Source organism: Apis cerana, linkage group LG5 (assembly GCF_029169275.1).
Source record: "Apis cerana isolate GH-2021 linkage group LG5, AcerK_1.0, whole genome shotgun sequence".
Classification (NCBI taxonomy): domain Eukaryota; kingdom Metazoa; phylum Arthropoda; class Insecta; order Hymenoptera; family Apidae; genus Apis; species Apis cerana.
This window is the reverse complement of record NC_083856.1, coordinates 6,969,854-6,991,111: the sequence shown is the minus strand read 5'-3', so window position 1 is coordinate 6,991,111 and position 21,258 is coordinate 6,969,854. Positions and strand designations below refer to the sequence as shown.

The window sequence follows — 21,258 nt, the reverse complement described above, 5'->3', positions numbered from 1 at the left end:
CTAAATATACTTTTCTAAAACGATATCTCTCAATATATCTTTTTGAAGCGACCAATCCAATAAATATTTATCTAATTTATTCTAGTTAGAGCGAGAACACGTGTATATGTGATGATCACCATTATAACCTTATTTTTAAAAAAAGAAAAAAGTTAGAACAAAGCACATGAAAACCAATTTTTGATAAACATATGTAAAAAAATGTACAATAAGGAAACTAAATGATCGCAAATTTTGTGTCATGATGAAAAACACGATACGATTTACACAGAGAAAGAATACACGCGACACGCGCGACGACTAGTTGACGACTAGAGTAGTAGTCGTGGTACTGTAGCAAGCAGCCACAGTGAACTACGACGTGTGACCGTAGAGCAGCAGCAGCAAGCAGAAACGGCGCTGCATTCTCACCTCTATCTCGACTGTTATACAATCCGCACGCATATATCGATTCCTTCTAAATCAGAGTTTCCTCAAACGATATAACGATCGAAGAACGATGTTTTTAGGCTTCGTGTGGAGAATATTAAAACTATTGTGTAGTGATTGAACTTAAAAAGGAAAGATTCCATTAATTTATGGAAATAGAGGTTAAAGGGAAAAGAGGAAATTGAAAATCAAACGAACCTACTTTGGTAACTAAACCGTTATTTATAGCGAAGATGAAGATAAGCTAGTAGTACGTAACTAAAATGCTATTAATAGCGTTCTTCTTGTTATATTATATATTAAAATGTTAATCATTTGAATACTGTTCATTAAAGAATTCAATTTTTAAAAATCATTAATGAAAATTTAATTTAGAAACTGTATTTATTTTTTTTGAAACAATATACGTTTATATTATATTACATTACAGTATATTTATTATTTCATGATAATAAAAAGAAATTGAGCAAATATAAAATAGATATTAAGATTGCATTTGTAATTTTTGTTTACACAATTAAGAATTTGATTTTTATAAAAGAATTTAAGAGATCACTATTATCAGAAACTAGTTACTGGCTAGAATTTGATCCAAATCAATTTTTCTCATAATATATATTGGCAATGCTTGAAGATAAATGAAAGAAAACATACTAAAAGCAATTGCTGCTATCATGCGTGCTACCATTAATTGAGATGTCAAAGAACAAAGATTAATTGCTTATAATTATTTATTTTTTTAAATGAAATAAGATTTCTTGATTCGAAAGTTTCAACAAAGAAATCAAAGAAAATTATTCTAATAAGAAAAAAATAAATCTTAGAAGAATTGAAGAATTCTTTAGAATACTGATATATTTTTCTCTCTTTGAAAAATAAATTGAAAATATTGATCTTATAAATTATGCGAATTAAAATTTAATATAGATAAACAGAGAAAATTGGAAAAATAAAATTAAAACTAAACAAGAAAATGGAAAACGATAAGAAAGTGGAGCAAATGCTCGTGAGAAAAATCCAGAAACGATCAACGTAGTTTTCAGACGAGGTAAAAGCTACATAGAGCTGTGGTGGTTGTAATTGGACCACTTTGCCGTTAAACGAGCTTAACGATCGATTCTGCCTTCCACTCTAATAGCATAATACGGAGAGACGACGGAATGGATCTTCTGACCGGTGACGTTGTTTTAATATGAACGTCACTGGCTGACGAATATCTTGTGAATCATTCACTGATCTGGTAGGGAGTGTATATATGCACATATACAGATTATTCATATTCACATTCCAATTGTGGAACGAATTATAAAAGACTCTTATCAATTAACACATGATACTATATAAAAATCTATCTATTTTATCCGATACATTTGAATTTATTTCCTGAAGTGATCAATCTAAGAATATATATTAATCTTTCATTTGAAAAAATAACTTCTGCTCTCCATAACGATCCAGATTTTAGAAAAAATGTTAAAAATTACACACACAAAATAAACACATGAGAGTCAAATGACTGTATGCACCAATTAACAAACCCTTATAGAGAATTATAATCAACCACTGTGGGCTTTACAACCAGTATAAAATTCAACAAAGTCGAATCGATTTCTCCTATCAAAGAGATTACTTTTGTATCGGACCACTGTGCATTGAACTGAAAGTGATTTGAACCGGTCGCGTTCGCGGGCGAGATCAGAAAAAAAAGTCCGCAGTCTGGGACATCGTGAGAAGAACTAGTCGCGACTAGGCAGACGGTACGACATTGCGCTTGTAAAGGCGCCTTGTCGAGCGGACGACGGCGAATGTGTTACACAATACTGGCCGAAAAACCTGTGCCAAGTTGCGTGGCGTTGGGCCACGGTGTAAATGTGTGTCCACCTAACCTCGAAACCAGAGGAGGAGAACAGAGAAAAGTGGTACATTCGATGCACGACCATTTTATATATATACATATATGTATGCACACGCTCGTAATTACGGCGTGTGTCGAGGTTGTGTGTCAGGTGTTAGGGTTGCGAAAAAGCTCAGGGTTATTTGTACCATTCGGGTTGTCTAGGGGCGTTATCTTTTTCATCCTACGACCTTAACGCTTTGAAATATGATTTAGTCAGAAAAATCGATCCGAAACAAGAGGTTAGATTGAATTATCGAACGTGTGTTACCATAAATGTACCGGTCCATCGAATCGTTTAATCGTTAACGATAAATATCACAGGTGAAATTAAAACGTGTTACGTATGAAACAATAAAGAGGAAATATCTTTGTTGTTGTATATACTTGGATGTACAGTATGTTAGAATAAAAATAGAGCATGATTGTTTGCAAGTCGAACGGTCGAAGCAACGAAGGTCATCGATATTTTTTCAAGCATAACCACGCGCGCTTAGGTGTTTTTTAGAGATAATTTTGACCACGCATGATACGTTTTGTTGTGAAACTGGGCTATTATATAATATTTTGTAACCAAGTTCTCGATAATAACATAAATATAAGCGCGGTATTCGAATCTTGCACGCGATTACAACGCGAATGTTTAATTTGGTAATGAATATTTAAAACAGACTATCCTGTATGTAGAGAACGAAAATAATACTTATTAATCCCGAAAAAAATTAATATTATTTTAAGTATAAATTTTTATGAATATTATATACTTTTTTTAAAACCATTATGTCGTAAATTAATTTTTTTTGATATTTTTTAAATTTTGTGACCAACTAAGTTGACCACAACTTGTTATTGAATATTTATTTTATAATATATGATCGTTAAAAATTTTACACGTTTAAATTTTCGATATAATATATCTACTTGGAATTGTCATTTAATGGTTGAATCGATATTAGAAGTTCGAATCTATTATAGAAAAAAATCATATAATCTGTCGAACAATATTATTTTGAATTTGATAAAAATAAATTTAATTAAATAAAATTTGATTTAGATAAGAAACTTGATTTAGATAAAATTTCAAATTTCAATGAAGATTATGTTTAAATCTTTCGCCGATAATAATTTGATTTTACATGTGACTTAAAAACACTTCAACACGATTATGCGTAGATATAGACCGAAAAGAAATATTTTGATTTTAATTATTTGTTTATGCAAATCGAATATCTTCCAATATATAATATTTAATCAGAAATTTGAAATTGTTATTTTGAAGAATCCTGTATAATTCAATAACCCTATTAATTTCATTGGTATTTTTAATAAAAATCTTTAAAAAAAATCTTAAAAAAAAATTCATTCATTAACAAATTTATATAAGAATCATTATCAAACTTTATCAATAAATAAAAATTATTTCACATCAATTAATTATCACCAATGACTCAACAAAACTAATTATCTTTAATGAAAAAAATAATAATTCAACAGAAATTGTAAAAGAAGAACGAAGGAATATATATTTCTTGCCATTTTTTTTCATTTCAAGATAATCAATCTTTCCTTCCCACGAACCGAGCACAAACCGAGAAACGACATTTTGCCCGGATTAAACTCACCTATATAACCAGTGACGTTTCTTGGAATTTTGCGTTCAGAAAGAAATTATTAGAAAATTCTTATTACTGTACTATAAATCTTACGATTCTGTAAAACGTGAACAGATTTTAATGATTACAACTTGCAATCGATATAAAATTGGTATGTGTAATTGAAGCACAAAATTCTATTTAAAACAGGGAATCGAATAATATAAAACCACGCCTCTCATTTTTACTGCTGTCTTGAGACGTCGAACGAAGAAAATATATTCGATCGAATCCGCGTTCCACTTCCTTTTTCACGCGTCGAAGGAACAAGCCCGTGAGTCGTCTCGGGACAGATATCCGGGGGTACGCGGATGGATATAGGTCACCGCATCGGGAACACGATCGATTCCCAAGGTGGATGGTGGCTATCGAATACGCGTCGAACAAACGGGTGCCGCTTTTAGTAGTTTCCGCGCGCGTGAGCGACCTTCACGCGAAATATAATTAGCGCTAATTATTGAATGCGCGCGGCTCACCATCGTCCCTGAATTTTCATCGATCCTGAGAGAAGTGGAAGAGAAAGAGAGAGAAAGAGAGAGAGAGAGAGAGAGAGAGAGAGAGAGAGAGAGGAAAGAGGAGAGAGTAAAGCCACCGTACGCGCCACCTGCTATTTTCGCGCACGTGTGCTTTTACTTTTAATATCGACGCGAATCGTATACAGGACACGTTTCATTTCATTTCAGGACGATTTAACCTGAAGGGATAGTTCGACTTGTTTTTGACTTTGTTCTCGGCGATATGATCTATTATTTAATTAATTTCTAGTTCGACGAAATGACGTATATGGTTATAGAAAAAGGACGAAAAATTTATATTTCGCTTTATAGGTTAGATTAGCTGCAGATAAATAAAGAAATGCATAGTTTCAATTGTTTATGAAATAAATTTTAATACTTAAATCGAAGTTGATTAAAATTGGGAAATATATGTTTTTGTCTTGATGTATAATATTCTAAAGAGATTACAAGATTGTATTTTTAATTTGCAATCTGTTTAATTAATAATAAATTGAGGTTATTCAAAACTATTTTGTTGTTTTCATTAAATTATTCGTAAAAATAATAAATAAATAAATAATACGAGAATTCTATATTGAGTTAAGGAAGGGGAAGTGGCCTTGAGTAGTCAATTGATTTTGAACGAAAAATGTAGGTCAAGATAACAGACAAGTATTGCTTTCAATATAAATTTCGAATTTTATCATTGGAATTTTTAAAAATGAAAAAAAAAAAAATGATCAAAAACATCGTTCATAAATTTTCCAAATGTTAAATCGGCGATAAAATGAATCAAAATTATTATTCTATAATCTTATTCATTGTTCCTCAAGTGTGTTCCATTGATAATGGAACAGTCTATGTAACTCACTCTTTTGATCAAAAGCACTATCGATCGCTAATTAGCAATTATGAATGGAATTCTCACGCTAGAAGTAATGACGATAATGCAAGTTCGTAATTAGTTTTTAAAAATTTTTACGATTCCGTGAAGCATGAAAAAATTTATTGGCTGCAACTTTCTAACATAAAAAATTAATAATTTATTAACACAAATTTCTAATTAAAATCAAATAATCAAATAAATAATAATTCAAGATAATTAGAGAGAATATATATATTGCATCAATTAGAAAAAACAATTATTACATTTAATTAATTAAATTATACAATTATTATATTTATAAAAGAATATTGTAATAAATATAAAAAAAATATGGATTCTTTGTACTTTCAAAAAGATATTCTCATGCAACTATCTGTACGTATGTACGTACATTATTTAATTATTCAAGTAATTTATTAAATACATGGATAATGAACTAAAAGAATTTAATGAATAAAAGAATGCAGCAGGAATTTCAACCGCACAGAATCATATAAATTACAATTAAACATGTAAATCTAAAAATTGTATCTTTAACTTGGCATATATATCATACGTGTTAGACGTGACGTCAGCTGGACTCAGTTGTTCGTCGATATTCACCTGCGTAATCGATGCTGCGTTCGACAATAAGCAATAAAAAAGTAAAAGAAAAAAATAAATAAAACAAAAAAAAAAAAAAGAAAACAAGAAAAACAAGGCTGCCATTTCAAATCATCTCAAATCAAATATTAACTATAATCTTTCACTTCAAAAATAATCTAATCCAAGTTACATTTCTCAACATTTATTGCTTATTACTCAACATCATGAAAAATCAAATGATCCAAAATAAAATTAAGAAACAGAGAAATAATGCGATCTTAGATCTGTAAAGATGAAAGAAGGAGCAAAGAGGATGCAACAAGAGCAAAATATCGTTTGCCAAATACGAAAGAAGTAGAATCAAATATACAAGAAAGGAGGAGGGGAGAATGAGATAAAGTAGAAACAGCAGCCTTCCTTGCCAGGTGGACGGAACCTGGGACCGACTTAATCTTAGAACATGTCTTCACTGCCAATAAACCAACAACGTTCTCACCACCACTTTACCCACTGTGCTTTACACTTTCGTCATCGTTGCTGCAAGCGGCGCAACGCGGTTCGATGGGACACACAACAGACATATAAGTTATGACGATCGCGACGGCAGCACACGCAACACATCACGACGAGAAGCGGACTAAAGAGAGGTATCACACGCAACGTACGCGAAAACTGACACGCTATCGCGACACGATCTCACTCTCTCGCGACATCACGATGATGTGACGACGACAATGATGAACACACTACTGCTGGGAATACATTAATAACGTTTACAACGCGCTACACAAGATTACCAATATCAGCCAGAGAAAATATAAATCGAAAGATATAGAAGAATATATAAATCGAATTGGAATGACATTATGTATAGATAAAAGAAATAAACATAGTGAAGAAAAAGTTGTAATCGAAAAAAATGACAAAGTTTATAAAAGACAATCGGCGATCCTTCTCTGGCTGACTGGCTACTATGTAAACGCGCTTTCAAGTATCTCGCGCGCGCGGTCGGTTCTTCTCGTTGTCTCGTAAAACAACAACGTATCGCGCGAGGAAAGCGCACCTGCGCGCTCCTGCGTCGTTTTCTCGGTCGTGGCCCGTTTGTCCCTGTCATACCACCACTCCTCTTGTCCCTCCCAGCTTACTAACCCTCTCTTTCTTTCTATCTTTACTTCTCTCTTCGAATATCCAAACCTCTCTCTCTCTCTCTCTTTCTATATATATATATATATATATATCTTTGCTGTCTCTCTCCTTTTCCTGCTCTAACACACACCTCTACACTCCACACTTGCCTCTGGCAGTCGACTGGAGAGGGGGTCACTAGGAGGCACCTTCTCTACCTCTTCTTTCTCCCTACCTTCCCCTTCCCTCCGCCACGGCGCGGCGCGTCTCTTTCCCCGACAACATCCACGGACGACCCTGTAACACCACCCACCTATCCAATACCCAGCATGCATCGTCGAGAGTCGATTACCGTCGAGAGAGAACCGGGGACGGACTCTTCCACTCTCTCGATACAATCGCGCAGAGACACCAATATGGCCGCCACAGCCGACTAAATTCAACGCGACGTGTGCGCTTGTTGGGAGATTATATAAGTCGCGGATGATTAGGTGTTTTCATCTATGCCGTCTACGGCATAGCGAATGACTCAAGTACGTTTCTTTGGAGACGAGGAATTGGTTTTATGTATAAGGCAATTAAAATTAAAAATACCGTGAGATTTGGAAATGAAATTTAGTGAACTTGAAAAGTCTCTTGGAGTTTCTATGTGTAAAAAATTACTTTTTTTGTCCGAATATATAAAATTATGATATTTGAAATTATCTTTTCTTTTTTTGTTAAAATATATTTTCTTAATATCAAATTATCCGATTTTTAAAATTTCTATCAGGAAGTCAATATTTCAATTATTTATAATCATAAAGATATTGATTATTCGTATTAAATTAATATCCTTTCTCGTATCAATCTTTTCATGTTTGATGAATTTTAATTCAATCCAAAAAGACCATTGAATTCCAAAAAATCGAAGATATAAACTACGAATTTTTAGTTCGCCTACGTAAATCTTTCCGGAACAAAGATTCAAGTGAGCTTGTATGCTGCAAATCCAAAATTAGACACTGCCAATCACCGAACACAATCTATATTATCGAGGCAATCGATTACCTTCGACGCGTGTTGTTGAAGCCAGCCATACAGCGATATTAATAGCTAGATTAGGAAGGACCAACGCAAAGTGATTGTCCACGAGAGAGGTCGGATGCCAGAGAGGTTAATACGATTCAATGATGTTCGAGAAGTCTCGTATTGTTACTGATTACATAAAACAATTGACTATATGAAGAAACATGAAAATTTGTGATTATTCCATTTCTCGTGCTATCAAAATTTCAAATCTGTCGTGAAAGCAGGCATTGTTTTACAAGTAATAAAGTTGATTTAAATGTTGGCACACTGACAAATTTGATGTACGCAGTTGGCTTTCGTTAACAAGAATTGCTCGGGTTCAAAATTAACGACGTTAAACGGAAGAAATAAGTTGTATTGAATCATTTCATATATTATATCTAATAATTTATAATAAAAGATTTGAAACAATTTATAATAAATTAATAATTTAAAAATATTAATAAAATTACGAAACAAAAAAAAAATATCTTCAAAACAGCTATCTACTTGTCATAGCACTTGTAGGCATTAGTTCACGCATGCGCAGTTAATAATCTGAATTAGTCGAATTCCAATTGAATTATAATTCGAGATCCGATTATGATCGACTATGCAATGATTTAATTGTCAATTAACAAGAATATATTATACAATGGTAGGAATGTCGAGTAGACAAGCTCGTAAACAATAATAAAATTATCCCCAGGGCCTCGGGGAGCAGGTAGGAAATCAGAGAGGGAGAGGAAAAGAAGGAATCTAAAAAAACTACAGAGCTCTAGGAGACCGCAGTGCGTTTCGAAGGCCGCGTCGCCCTGTCTGACCACGAATCGAACTTTTCTACTTAGAAACCGAGCAAGCCGGAGATGCACGAAGGGGTACGAGGCAAGTCGATGCAACACGTGGCCCCGGGAATACGGGAGCGAACACCGTCGTACAGCACAGACTCGATTATTCTAGCTGCGAAAGTCCGGAACTGTTACATGCTCCACGTCTCAATGTCATGGTTTCAGTACGCGCCATAAACGCATCCAAGCATCGAGAGCAAAAACAAGATACGAAAGGGAAGAAGAATGTACATAAGAGAATAAAACATGAAAAAATAAACGAAACAAGGGGAAAACAAGAAAACGAAATATACATTGATTATTCGTTTACACAGATAAAATTTGTTAGTGGTAAAAAAAAGCAAACCAATTAAACCAATCAGATTATATAGTCGAGTGATATCCAATAGACAGAAGCAATTTTATAAGACTTGAAATTTTGCGATTAATTTAAATGATCCATATTCTGCATATGCACGAATACGTTACATAATGAGTGACGAAATAATTTAATAAATCACTTTCTTCTTGTATATTTTAATTTGTTTGAATAATAAATTTATTTCGAAGTATCGCAATTATGTCATTCGTAATATAATTTTTTTAATGATATGATTTATGTATATAGAATATATTTTAATTATTTACGATAGAAAAATAATTAAAAATCTTTATTACTTCTATATAGCCATTATACAAATATTTTTTTAAATTATCGACTTTTTCAGATTTTAATCCAATTGTTTCTGAATCGTATTCGCGTAACATTCCGACACACTATAAGTAGAGAGAATATGCACCAAAGTAACTTAGTATTCTCTCGAGTAGGACAGACAGGTCGAGTAATTGGATCGAGCGACCGAGCTGCGATTGGCAGCCGACTAACAGGCCTGTTTCAACCCCCATCCAGGAAGTGGCAAGGGTTTGAGAGAAATCCTATAATGCTTTGCTTAACTTGACCTTAATTTCAGGGGATACAATCTGATTGTCATTTATGAGTTCTCGGAAATTGTCGGATACGTATATTGCTTTACGGTGAAAAATAGATGAACCGAGCGCCATTTTCTTTCCATCAGAAACCTTTTATCGTTACTGAAACTCTTTGAAAGATAATATCGAAAATACGAAATATTATAAAACGTATTTTAAAATGCGATTTTATCCAGTTAAGTGGAAAGTTAACGTTAAATTTAACACGAAAAAAAAAATTACGTTTTTACTTTTTTTTAAATCGAAAGAATGCACGACTGAAAGAGTATATTAAAAGCACATATGTACGTATTTGAATTTAACATAAAGGATAGAAGTCAAAAACTATATATACTCTCCAATTGTCCTACTTTTTTTTCATCAGAATAAACAATAAATAAAATTACCAACAATAATTGCATAAAATTTTTTGCAAAGTTTTATCTTTTAGAATTTATTTTATATTATTTGCATTCTCTATTTGTTTTTTCAAAAATTATTAAATAAATAATTCAATTTAGTTCGCTTATAGAATTTTCTTAAAATTATATTTCAACTCTTTGCTTTTTGATTTCTATCACAATCTTGCCAATAATAACGCAAAATGACATTCTCTTTTTTTCTCTTTTTTATAATAATGTTTCTATCTTCTATCTTTTGTAATTCTATCTGTAAACAGAAAAAAAAGGACACAGAAATAAAATGGCACCTTTCGGTCAATAGAACGGATAGAAAGAGTTTGATTTCTCAAACATTTCCGCTTTCAAAGTTTCGACTTTCAAACTCTCTTCCCTCGTCGAAACATTTTCTTCCCCATTCAGGCATATTTAACGACCAAGAAAAAGTTTTTTTTTCTCTCCCCTTCGTCTCGACATGATTATTCGAAGAAAAAATAAATTGGATCTCGGACAAATGAATTTAAATATTCCTTTTCTCCGTTATACATTGCTGGCATTCGATGAGATGAAGATAAAGCGTATTTGCAAAATAAGATTCGCAAAGAGATTTTTCATATTTATTCAAAAGAAGAAGAATATTTACGTAAACATCTGAGATATGTCAGAATTGGAGAATCTTTAAGAAAACATTTTAGAAGTTTATTAAAATTTCCCTTTTGAAGTTATTCCGAAGAAAACACCTGATGGTTGTTGAGAAAGACACCTCTTTTTATCGATTAACTGATAATCAGCTTTCGTTTCTTGCGCGCGGGAGAGACGTCTTTATAACTGGCCAGGCTTAACCTTCGAGCATATTAAGGGCACCATAGTTTGCTCGATAATAGGGCCAAGGATACACCGTCCATCTATGCCTCTGTTCGCTTGAATAATTGATAAAATATCGACGAAATTGCTCTTGGCTTATCAAGAGGCACTCTCTATTCGGGTTGACTGTTAATTTTCCATTACCCTTCTTCAATATGATTCAACTTGGCAAATATGTAACAATATCAAACATCCCGTTTTCGACACGGGAGATTATATTAAAACATTGCTCGAATTCTAAATCATCGTCTCTTATATAATAACGATAAAATTACTCAATATCACTTGATCTTATTCCATTGTACAAAATTCGAAATAACAAAACTTCTTCTTCTAAATCATCCTTTCATCCTAGATTATTCCACCGACCAATAACCCAGATAAAATTTTTATTACAGTGTGTTTTTACGCTTTTATGTCACTTTCGAAGCAACAATGTGTTGCTTCATCCCTTCGATTTCAAAACCACGTAACCTATTTCTCTACGGCCGAGAGTATAAACTATTACGTGCATAGTTTTCGAGAAAGCCTGCGGGCTACACGAGTGAAATAGACAAGCGCAACAAGGTCTCTTCCTTATGATCCGAGAGAGAGAGAGAGAGAGAAAAGCAGGGAATTCATGCACGAACGACCATCAGGGGTTGACCTAATTTCACTTCGTAGGTTGGGCCTCTGACTGTCTGACCTTTTCCCAGGAGTGTTCTCCTGGCAAGGGTACGCGCGTGCGAGTCGCGTACCAGCCAGAGATCGTTGGGAGGACAGAGAGCAACGTCGAACACGTGTACGGCCTCTGCACGCGTGAGAGAGACAGACAATGTGGGGGAGGAGGGAGGGAAACGAGAATACGCAGAATACGCGTGGAATGGAAACTAAAGAAAATCGATGATAACAGGGAAGAAAAACGAGTGGATAAATTTATGGGTATGGGTGTTTTTGTGGAAGATTTTTGTTGTGGAAGACTACGAGTTAATTATGATATACGAGTAGAAGTAACATGGAATTCTATCCCATTTGGAATGGAATCAATTATTTTCCCGGTGCTGCACGAGATTTGTTCGTGTAATAAAAACTGAAATTATATGAACACGTCTGAAGAAACGGATTATTAATAGATCTTTTATGCTGATTTTATATGGGAGGAAGGATAAGTAGACTCGTTCGATCGGATCTTGATTCAGGGTCAGATTCAACAAGTAGTTGAATTTTACCAGATTATTCGCAAGTCGTACTATTGTTGCTCGATAAAACGAAGAAAAAGATAAAATGTAGAAGAGCTTGTATAAAATTATTTAAATTTTGACCTATATTTTTCAATATGACAAATGTCGATTTGATTTTTATCAAATTTAAATTTCAAAACTATATTTCCTCCAGCATAATCTTTCATCACAATATTCGTAACTAGTCCAACAAATGTGAATAGCAAACTAATAATAAAAAAAAAAATCAATACTATCCAGAATTCCACCGATGAAAAAGCGGAAGCACGCTGAAATTGAATCGAAAAAAAAAAAAAAGAACGAAAAAACAAAGATTAAACCATCCACTGTCCACAGCTATAATTGAATATATTTATCAAATTTAATTCTCACAAGTCATCATTTCTACCTTACAATTCTTAACCTATTCAAAACAAAATAGATAAATCAATGCAAAATTTTTCACATAAATTTCTCAAAAATTCTATTTTAGCAACGAAGCTAAAAAAAAAATCTACGCGAGGCACGGAGTTATTAGAGGAAAAATTGATTGGAAAAAGATGGAAGGAGAAACGAGGGATTAAGCCATATCCGGAAAAGACCGACGAATGTGCGTAGGTGTACATGTGCGCCGTAGGTGGTGGAGGTTCACCAGGCAAGTACGGAACGACCGTGAGGGGGATAAACGAAACTGGGTCACCCCTGGGAACCGAAGAGCCTGGAGCTCATGTCCGGGAACATGACTGGTCAAAGAGAGGTGAAGAGAGAAGAAAGAGAGAGAGAGAGAGAGAGAATATACCTGGCAATGTGTACATGGAGTATTTCGGAAACGGAAGTCGGCGCACGCACTGCTATTTACAAAAAGCCGTTGGTTGGAAAATTGCGATAGCGACGAGATCGATTCATGAATTATGCATTACACGTTCCTGACTTATCAATCGGGATAAAAGAATTTTGAAAGGAGTGAAAAGCTGAAGGAATGTTGCGATTATATCGAGGGAGAATTGAATGGATTAAATGAGGGAAAAAACATGGTATCCTATTGAATCCGCTTGTAAATCGAAATGATGATAAATAATGTTCTATTTTGGTCCGTTCTTTTATTAAGAACAATATATATACGTATCGATATATTTGATTTGTTAATAATAATTTGTTGTAATATGGATTAATCCTTGTCCAAGACAAGTTATATTATCCGTGTAAGTTATTCTTATATACGATAAGAAGAATATTATTGCTAGATTGAAAAAAATAATTTTAATTATGCTGCTTTATGAAAAAATAATGAAATTTTTGTACCATTATTAGAAGCAATAAAATAAAAGACTAACTGTCAGAAAATTTATAAATATTTGACATGCATATTTAACTAATTATTTTCTACACTTTTCAATTCGCCGTATGTAGGTAAAAAGTAAAACGTTCTGGCAGAACATAGAGAATTTATGTTTATGTTTCGAAGATACGAGATGTGTTGATACGAGTAAACAAGCAAATAGACTTTGTATAGTTAATAACGAATCAGCCATAATGATTCGTCGGGAAGAAATATTAGAAGAAAGACCGAGTAATATTAACTCTCTTAACACACGAACATATCTATAAAACATATGAATCACTGTGCGTATTTGCATAGAGAGAGGAAAAGATTCGAGAAATGTCGATATCATCGACGCTAATTGACCTAGATCACTCGAACGAAAAAACACTATTCGATTACAATTGACCCATGAACAACATGGATATTAAAGGAATGCCAACTGTTAAAATTAAAATTTTTTATTTTCTTTAGAAAAATTTGTAAATGTATAATAACTTATGATATCGATCAAAAATTTTATTTTATGCATATAAATTCTTTCTAATTTATTATATAAATATATATATTCAAAATTATCCTAATAAAACAGCGATATAAAATATTTTATAAGGGAGTTGCGACCCACTGTCCTAATGAAAAAATTATAATTCCACTAAATTAATATTCGTTACATTCAAAGAAAATAATAAAACTATTATCACATCGCTTTTAAAAATTTTTTATTTAAAAATGTTGGATACCTTTTTTTCTAAAATCTAATTTCTATTTCATAATAAAATTTACTAAAGATCTAAATGCTATGGATAACATGTATTTATGGCAGAATTAGAGGCCCTAGTCAGATATAGAATTGTAGGGACAAAGCAGAGGCTGGAGAATCATACAGTTCGGAATACGGGGGATTAATGTAACATAATCGAATAACTCGAACCACCGTTTCGTCCCCTTCTACGCCCGCTATGTGACGTCAACGAGTAACTCAAGCTCATATATACGCGCCGACTCTCTGTATCTATCACTCTATATCTATAGAATAACTCTCGAGTTACACACACCGCGAAGAGAAATTCCCTAAATGAGACAATAACATTAACAACGGGAACGAGCCATTGAAGATTCAGAGTGACCGTATTTTAGCGTGATATGATGAATATAGGATGAAAAATATGGATCTTCTTTATATAATGATGATACTGTTAATTTTATTTTTTTCAAATAATTCTTTATAATTTCTTTTTAACTGATATCTTTAAATTCTGACCTGAATTTGAATACTTTTATAAGATAAAATATAATACTAAAATAATAATAATGAAATTTTAAAATCAAATATTTTAAATCATTGCAATGAAGAATTTGAATTACAAATTATCAAAGATATCAAAGTATCAAAGATAATAAATTTTTCTATATGATAGATATGATAGAGAGTTTGAGAATAAAAAGAGTGAACGAGTAAATTTTTACAAAAACTAAAAATCTATTGAATAATAAAATTTTAAAACTGTAAAAATTATTTGAGATACTTATAATCTATAATTTATTACTTAATTTCACTATAAAAAATATTATCAAATTATTGTGAAAGAAAAAACTGTTTAATATTCAAGGTATTTTATATTTTCATTATGGATTATTTATTTAAATCATTTAGTTATATATTAAATATAATGGTTTTTGTAAAAAAAAAAAAAAAAAAAGAGAGAGAGAGAGATCAAATATAATATCAAAAATTTCGATTGAAATTTTATTTCATGCGTGAAAAAATATTTTTATAACTTTTTTAAATTAATATATAATCTTATTCTTTATACATGGTAGCTGTAAAAAATTATGCAAGTTAAAAATGTGATCAGCTGTTGTTAAGTGGTCGAGATTGCATAATGCTTGCATTACGTGACGATGCATTGCCTTCCTCTTTCCGCTCTTCCAAACAGTCTATATGCAATGTACATAGTGCTTCTAGAGTACAAGGCTACGAGTTGACCACTAACGTACGAAATATTAGTGCATCTAAAACATTTCTATTCTTATTACTTTATTTCTCAATTTCTTTATTTGCAAGTTATATAAATAATATATTCAGTACTGGACAAATTTCTTTAACTACACATTTATTTTATGTGTTAATAATTTTCATATAAAATATCTTTTGTTATATATGTTTTATATAATTTATTACGCAATATTTTTCAAAATTTCTATTTATTTTATATTTAAGACAAAAATAAAAAGTTTTTATTCTCATAAAACTACTTAAAAAAAAAAAAAGTAATTAAAGTAAAGTAAAAAATTTTCAGAAAATAATTACCTCTTCATTAATTGCTTTTCTTTCGTTCCAATTATTCTGAAAATTTTCATCATCTTTTTTCTATTATTTTTTCAAATTCAAAAATCAATGCACTGTTAATTTCACCGTTGGGATCATTTAATAAATTTATGTACGCTCCTGCATAGGAAAAACTCATCGATAACACACGAAAGACGAACGTGCTCATTAGACGGAATGAAAACGTTTCTTCCTGCCAAAAAGGCATGCTGCAATTCCCGTCGTCCCAACGCGCATCTTATGTAATTTCTTTCCCCACGTCCCCCTTGACCACCCTTTTTCACGAGCCGCAACGCGACGTTTTTACAGCGTTCGTCGCACTCCCTCTTTGCCGCGCTCGCGCGAGTTTTCTCGGAACGCAACTTCGAATGACGTGGCGGTTAAATTTTCCGCCAAGTTGCGCGGATATATTTACAACATCAGGACAAATATATTCACTTTGATTCTCTATTCTATGCATATGTACTGAAAAATCTGCTAGATCTATACACAGCACCGTTCAAAAAATTTTAAGACATTTGTTACGTTTCTTCAAAAATTACAAAATATTGTAAAAATATATAGAAATAAAATTAATAATTTTTTTATATAATGTATCCTCTGAATTTTGAAATTTAAGTATATATAGCGATTTTACTTCGATATATATTGAACGTAGTTGATAGATGCGATACATAATGAAATCGTAAATTAAAATAACTGCGATGAGTGAGTTAGCTGTACTCGGATATACTACAGAGAAATATAAATATATCTTGAAAGTCAGGTTATAAAATTCATTTGCGAAATTATGATTTGAAAAGTACTTTTATTTATTTTGGATATTGATTTTTATTCATTTTTAATTAAAAGATTTTAAAAATATTCAATATAAATTACGTATATACATATGAATTATGTATTTTTAATTTTTATTTTTCACATAAATAATAATATATTACTATACATGTAGACTTTAAATATTCTAAAAAAAATGAATACTTTATTTCCACTATAAATATCAAATTACTGTTTCGAATCATATTTAATGGCTAATTATTATCTTGATGTTTTTGGGGATTCAATGATTTGTAAGTCGAATGACCCTGTGTTTTATAGACTAGAATTCTAATAAGATATATAATACAATGCATTAAAACCTTTTAGGTGCAGAAACCTTGAATTTAGTCTACCTAAAGTTGTGATACTGTTGATCTTGTTTGTTGAACTATATACATCTTTACTATATTTCTTATAAATTCATGAAATAAATTTTATTGGATAAATTTTTATACAATATAAGAATTGAAATTTGTTGAGAAATATAAATATATTATATTTGAGCAAATAATATTTCTTGATGTTAAAAATTTTTCTTGATTTTAAATTTATTTGTATTATAAAAAGCATCAGAAAAAAATCTATAATAACATCTTAAAACCAGAAAATTCTGACTCAAAAACAATTGTTACTTAACAAACATAATCTATTTCAGTTGATTGTCATAAGCTGATCACAGACAGAGAAACTGAGAGTTCATTAAGATTTAATCAGAATAACGCGAAGCAATTATTCCAATTACACTATCGTGATATAATTATCAAAACAGTGAATGTACACATACTATATAATGTGCGTTACTGCTTGCATTGTAGATAACAGAAACTATGGTATACATCGTCAATGCATTATTTCCAGCGCAGAATTTTCAATGCATCAGTAAAAGATAACGCTTAATTATCGAAGCATTGAATAGTACTTTTCACATCATGAGTCTATTGTTTCACTATGAATGATAAGTCCTTCAAGTCACTCGGATTTCTATTTTTAATTATTCTAAACGATGAATACTTAATTATCAGAAATCAAATTTATTTCCATGATAAATATGTATTTTTTGTTATAGGATATTTAATCATAACAATGGAAATGATGATGTCAAAATAAGTACTAACAATTAACACATTTTAATGATTTAATGAAAGCATAATAAGATCTTTAATGTGGTTTCTAATTATATTAACTTTTAATAAGAAAATTTATTAAATTTTTTATTTTCTAACTAAGAGAAATAATTGTATTAAATTTCAATTCAAATAAATTTTCCAATTTTTCAATCATTAAAATTTAATTATAAATTTTAATTATCAATTAAATTAAATGAACAATCAAATTAGTTTAAAAGACAATTGATTTAAGAAAAATTGATTTTGAAAAAAGGAGAAATAAAAAGAATTGAAATAATTGATTCAGAATTCTAATCGTAAAGTAGCGCCCTCTAAGTCTTCGAAGTCAGAAGGAAAGTCTCCTGCTGAGAAGTTGAAGGAATCAGCTGATTGGTCACCCGAGAGTCAGCTGATTTTGACAGCCCGGCCGACCTTGTGCGCATCCTGGCGTGTCGCGCACCATGAACTACTTCAAATATACGATCTATGGCGTTCGCGCATGCGCACTTGCGAAATAAATCAAAACTTTTATGAATTTTTTAAATTAATTGCATTTTGAATAAAATCGTTACTTTGGTTACGATTTTCATATTTCAATTTTTCATTTCTTAAAATAGTAAATATTTAATTTATTAAATACTTTTTATCTGAATAATTTGAGATTAATTTCGATTAGAATGAAATACGTCGTATTGGAGATCACTTTCATCTTTAGAAACACACCAATACTATGATAACATCGAGTGTACTTATACGTTGTTTGGTGAACTAGAGGATTAATTGTATCCATTTGAGGGTTTCTAGTGACCCCGATCAATAATTCATTTCCCACCTGTCACGCCCCTATTTAATAGACTGATGATATCATATAGCGACGTATCGCGGTGGGCCACGTTATTTGAATTTAAAACCAATCGTATTATAAAATATCCGAATAATTCTTAGCTTTGCTTATCTACGAATAGCTAATATCGATATATAATCTATATGATAATGTAAATATTTAACGTTTATAATCCATGATATATCTATATATTACTTAAAACGAAACTAGCATTTATTACAACTTCATATATTCATATTCATAAATTTTTGAATATAAAATAATTATATAATTTTATAAATACTAAATAGAATTTTATATTTTATATAGTTTCCTTAATATTTTTTATGATTTTGTTATTACTATATCACATTTTTCTTCCATAAAATCATCATAGGGAATCAGCAGGTAAATCAATGGGCTGCTAACGCCCTCAGAAAACTGAGATACCACCAGCTGTGTTCACCCGCTTCATTACCCACCGAGTGAACGCAGAGTGGCTCCCTGTTCTCCGAGAGCCCGTTTCACCATTTCCGTTTCGCTCTTACCGACCGAACGGGTTAAATGATAATTGTATCTTTTTATGGATTGTCTTTCCTCAATGCTTTTTAAAAGCAAGATTCGAAGGAATTCGTTTCCTTTCAATATTCAGTTCTTATTTATCACTATATTAATAATATTCATATTATTCCATTATTTTGTCATCAATTAAAAATATATGAATATATCAAAATTCATCCTTTTATTAATGAATAATTTTCTCATAAAAATCATACATTTTATTTCTGCCGAAATAATATGAAAAAAAAAAACTTGAAAAATTTTAAACTAAATAAATACTTGATACACGTAAAAAAAGAAAGTATAGCAAACAAAAAATAAAACTGATTTTGAAAATTCGAAAACAAATAAGGAATACGATAAAAACTTGGCAATAATAAGTAAATATGTACAGAAAAAAAATTATGAACAAATCACTGAATTGCATATAATGAACGAAATGAGGAAAAACATTACAATATTGAATAATTGTAAATTCAATTTTAAATTGTCATAAATCAACTGCTATCATTTTCGAAGATAAAACAAGTATTTTAATTTTTCGTCAACAAGAAAAATAACTAGGCGGCGTTAGACATCGAATGACTTTTCGATTCTTAATCAAACTTTTGCATTATCATTAAAATATTATTATGATAGTTACCAATAACATTTTATCTAATAATTATCTAATAAAAATTTTAATTTAATATTTAAATTCAAAGATGTTCAATTTATTTAATTTTCACATATCAACTTATTTGATTTTTTATAATAAACAACTATTCATCTTTCTTGTGTCGAATAATCTTTAAAAAAAAAATATAAACAATTGAAATGAAAAAATACAAGATAAATATAAATATGTAATAATATAACAAAAATTATATATAATCTTTATAAATGATTTAAAATCCCTTTAAGCACAATATCACAGATTTGCTTATCTTATCGAACGTCAGCTACGCTGCATTCTTCTATTCATAGCGATATAGAAATTAATTTCAAACACATACACAAAAGCGGATACAGTTCGCGCGCACAATTTACGATGGGACCGGTACTGATCAGACATCAAAGTGGCTTTTGCAACATATATATTGCAGTAGTAAACTTTCAAGGTTAAACGATAAGTTAGTTAAATCAGGGTTATCACGGAACAGTATCTTTCACGATACAGCTTTCATCTAACAGTCCGGTCAAGAATTGTTATTTATAAAATAACCAGACAAAATAGAATGTAATCATATATTCATTAAAAATTAATATTTTAAATTTACAATATTATGTATATTCGCAAAATTCCAAGAATCGTATATTTTATTATTGCAAAATAATTTATCATTATACTTAATTTTTACGTTTTGATATAAATTAGTTGTTAAGATATAAGTTAAACGCTTATGCTTTTTAATGCGATAATGCGATAGATATAGTATTAATGCATTCTTTTTTATTTTTTATTTTTTTTTTACATTACCGAAAGACGCTTTATGGTTTTCGGTAGTTTCAAAAAGTCTCTTAGAACTTCATTGAGCACTGGAAGCGAGCCAATCAGAGATCACAGGAAAAAGAGGGCACGTTTACGCACGTCGACGCGTGTGAATGACGTCACGCATGTGACGTATACATGCGTGGTGTACGCATGATACGCCAAGAGATTACAGTGGACCGTAACAGAATAAAATAGCAATACTGATTTGACATATTCAATCAATTTTTTATATTTTTTAGTATTCTTAATCATCAAATTAAATAATTAAATCAATTATTAACTAATTTCATAATAATATATTTTTAACTGTGTTTTCAATTTATTATTCAGTCTGATATAATTCATAAAATTACTAATCAAAAATGTTTGATATTTTATTCTATTAAGTATCACTGAGATATTAGTTAAAAAAAAAAATCAAATTTTATGAAAAAAGTAATCACTTAC

At 31.0% G+C, this 21,258-nt stretch overlaps 1 protein-coding gene and 2 long non-coding RNA genes across 11 annotated transcripts in view; 1 reads left to right on the top strand and 2 right to left on the bottom strand.

Annotated features, from left to right (window-relative positions):
- The window catches only part of LOC107997579 (DNA-directed RNA polymerases I, II, and III subunit RPABC3), a 59,345-nt gene that overhangs the window by 8,372 nt on the left and 29,715 nt on the right, over window positions 1–21,258 (bottom strand). The window lies entirely within an intron of this gene.
- Window positions 7,398–9,526, top strand: LOC133666077 (uncharacterized). The gene is made up of 2 exons (XR_009829659.1): window positions 7,398–7,601; window positions 8,003–9,526. It is a non-coding gene; the product is annotated as an uncharacterized LOC133666077 (long non-coding RNA).
- Window positions 15,433–21,252, bottom strand: LOC133666080 (uncharacterized). Its single transcript, XR_009829662.1, has 2 exons — window positions 16,011–21,252; window positions 15,433–15,712 (listed from the first exon to the last, which is right to left on the bottom strand). It is a non-coding gene; the product is annotated as an uncharacterized LOC133666080 (long non-coding RNA).